The sequence below is a fragment of the Urocitellus parryii genome, chromosome 4, assembly GCF_045843805.1.
Source record: "Urocitellus parryii isolate mUroPar1 chromosome 4, mUroPar1.hap1, whole genome shotgun sequence".
Taxonomy (NCBI): domain Eukaryota; kingdom Metazoa; phylum Chordata; class Mammalia; order Rodentia; family Sciuridae; genus Urocitellus; species Urocitellus parryii.
In genome coordinates this window covers 156304706-156308593 of record NC_135534.1, presented here as the reverse complement: position 1 = coordinate 156308593, position 3888 = coordinate 156304706, and positions in this window count along the sequence as shown.

Here is a 3888-nt window from a genome sequence, read left to right as displayed (position 1 = left end):
AGTAAAAGACCAATTTCACAGGGAGATAGAGGTAATAAAAAACAAACAAATAGAAATACTAGAGATGCAGGAAACAATAAACCAACTTAAAAACTCAATTGAGAATACTACCAGCAGAGTTGATCACTTAGAAGATAGAACATCAGACAATGAAGACAGAATATTTCAACTTGAAAAGAACATAGATAGCTCAGGAAGTCTACTAAGAAACCATGAGCAGAACATTCAAGAGCTATGGGATAATATCAAAAGACCAAACTTAAGAGTCCTTGGGATACAGGAAGGCACAGAGCTCCAAACCAAAGGATTAAACAATCTATTCAGTGAAATAATACAAGAAAACTTCCCAGACTTGAAGAATGAGACAGAATCCCAAATCCTAGAAGCCTACAGGACGCCGAATGTGCAAAATCATAAGAGATCCACACCTAGACACATTATAATGAAGATGTCCAACATACAGAATAATGAGAGAATTTTAAAAGCTACAAGGGAAAGAAAGCAGATTACATTTAGGGGTAAACCAATCAGGATAACAGCTGATCTCTCAACACAGACTCTAAAAGCTAGAAGATCCTGGAATAACATATTTCAAACGCTTAAAGAAAATGGATTCCAACCAAGAATCGTATATCCGGCGAAATTAAGCTTCAGATTAGAAGATGAAATTAAGACCTTCCACGATAAACAAAAGTTAAAAGAATTAGCAGCTAGAAAACCATCTCTTCAAAAAATCCTTGGCAAAACATTACAGGAAGAGGAAATGGAAAATAACATGGATAACCAACAATGGGAGGTAGGACAGTAAAGGGGGGAAAGTAGTCAAAGAGGATAACAAATCAGGTTTAATAACATCAATAAACAAATATGGATAGAAGAACAAACCATATCTCAATAATAACCCTAAATGTTAATGGCTTAAACTCACCAATTAAGAGACACAGGCTAGTAGAATGGATCACAAAACAAGACCCAACAATATGCTGTCTACAGGAGACGCATTTGATAGGAAAAGATGTACATAGACTGAAGGTGAAAGGTTGGGAAAAATCATATCACTCATATGGACCACGGAAACAAGCAGGAGTGTCCATACTCATATCTAATAAAATAGATTTCAAGCCAAAGCTAATCAAAAGGGATAAAGAAGGACACTTCATACTTCTCAAGGGAAACATACACCAACAAGACATAACAATCATAAATATATATGCCCCAAATAATGGTGCAGCTGTGTTTATCAAGCAAACTCTTCTCAAGTTCAAGAGTCTAATAGACCACCATACAATAATCATGGGAGACTTCAACACACCTCTCTCACCACTGGACAGATCTTCCAAACAAAAGTTAAATAAGGAATCTATAGAACTCAATAACACAATTAACAACCTAGACTTAATTGACATATATAGACTATACCACCCAACATCAAGTTGCTACACTTTTTTCTCAGCAGCACATGGAACCTTCTCAAAAATAGACCATATACTATGTCACAGGGCAACTCTTAGACAATACAAAGAGGTAGAGGTAATACCATGCATCTTGTCTGATCATAATGGAATGAAACTGAAAATCAATGATAAAAGAAGAAAGGAAAAATCAAGCATCACCTGGAGAATGAACAATAGGTTGCTGAGTGATCAATGGGTTTTAGAAGACATCAAGGAGGAAATTAAAAAATTCCTAGAGTTAAATGAAAACACAGACACAACATATCAGAATCTATGGGACACATTGAAAGCAGTTCTAAGAGGAAAATTCATTGCTTGGAGTTCATTCCTCAAAAAAAGAAAAAACCAACAAATAAATGATCTCATACTTCATCTCAAAATCCTAGAAAAAGAAGAGCAAAACAACAGCAAAAGAAGTAGAAGGCAAGAAATAATTAAAATCCGAGCTGAAATTAATGAAATTGAAACAAAAGAAACAATTGAAAAAATTGACAAAACTAAAAGCTGGTTCTTTGAAAAAATAAATAAAATTGACAGACCCTTAGCCATGCTAACGAAGAGAAGAAGAGAGAGAACCCAAATTACTAGCATACGGGATGAAAAAGGCAATATCACAACAGACACTTCAGAAATACAGAAGATAATCAGAAATTACTTTGAATCCTTATACTCCAATAAAATAGAAGATAGTGAAGGCATAGAAAAATTCCTTGAGTCTTATGATCTGCCCAGATTGAGCCAGGAGGATATAGACAACCTAAACAGACCAATAACATTAGAGGAAATAGAAGAAACCATCAAAAGACTACCAACTAAGAAAAGCCCAGGACCGGATGGGTATACAGCAGAGTTTTACAAAACCTTTAAAGAGGAACTAACACCAATACTTTTCAAGCTATTTCAGGAAATAGAAAAAGAGGGAGAACTTCCAAATTCATTCTACGAGGCCAACATCACCCTGATTCCGAAACCAGACAAAGACACTTCAAAGAAAGAAAACTACAGACCAATATCTCTAATGAACCTTGATGCAAAAATCCTCAATAAAATTCTGGCGAATCGGATTCAAATACATATCAAAAAAATTATACACCATGATCAAGTAGGATTCATCCCTGGTATGCAAGGTTGGTTCAATATACAGAAATCAATAAATGTTATCCACCACATCAATAGACTTAAAAACAAGAACCATATGATCATCTCGATAGATGCAGAAAAAGCTTTCGACAAAGTACAGCATCCCTTTATATTCAAAACTCTAGAAAAATTAGGGATAACTGGATCATACCTCAACATTGTAAAAGCAATCTATGATAAGCCACAGGCCAACATCATTCTGAATGGAGAAAAATTGAAGGCATTCCCTCTAAGATCTGGTACAAGACAGGGATGCCCTCTCTCACCACTTCTGTTCAACATAGTCCTCGAAACACTGGCCAGAGCAATTAGGCAGACGAAAGAAATTAAAAGCATAAAAATAGGAAAAGAAGAACTTAAATTATCACTATTTGCAGATGATATGATTCTATACCTAGCAGACACAAAAGGGTCCACAAAGAAGCTATTAGAGCTAATAAATGAATTCAGCAAAGTGGCAGGATATAAGATCAACACGCATAAATCAAAGGCATTCCTGTATATCAGCGACAAATCCTCTGAAATGGAAATGAGGACAACTACTCCATTCACAATATCCCCCCAAAAAATAAAATACTTGGGAATCAACCTAACAAAAGAGGTGAAAGATTTATACAATGAAAATTACTGAACCCTAAAGAAAGACATAGAAGAAGACCTTAGAAGATGGAAAAATATACCCTGCTCATGGATAGGCAGAACTAACATCATCAAAATGGCGATATTACCAAAAGTCCTATATAAGTTCAATGCAATGCCAATCAAAATCCCAACAGCATATCTTATAGAAATCGATAAAAGAATCATGAAATTCATATGGAATAATAAAAGACCCAGAATACCAAAAACAATACTAAGCAGGAAGTGTGAATCAGGCGGTATAGCGATACCAGACTTCAAACTATACTACAGAGCAATAGTAACAAAAACAGCATGGTACTGGTACCAAAACAGGCGGGTGGACCAATGGTACAGAATAGAGGACACAGTAACCAATCCACAAAACTACAACTATCTTATTTTTGATAAAGGGGCTAAAAGCATGCAATGGAGGAAGGATAGCATCTTCAACAAATGGTGCTGGGAAAACTGGAAATCCATTTGCACCAAAATGAATCTGAATCCCTATCTCTCGCCGTGCACAAAAGTTAACTCAAAATGGATCAAGGCGCTTGATATTAAATCAGAGACATGGAATCTGATAGAAGAAAAAGTTGGTTATGATCTACACGCTGTGGGATCGGGCTCCAAATTCCTCAATAGGACACCCATAGCGCTAGAGTTAACAAATAGA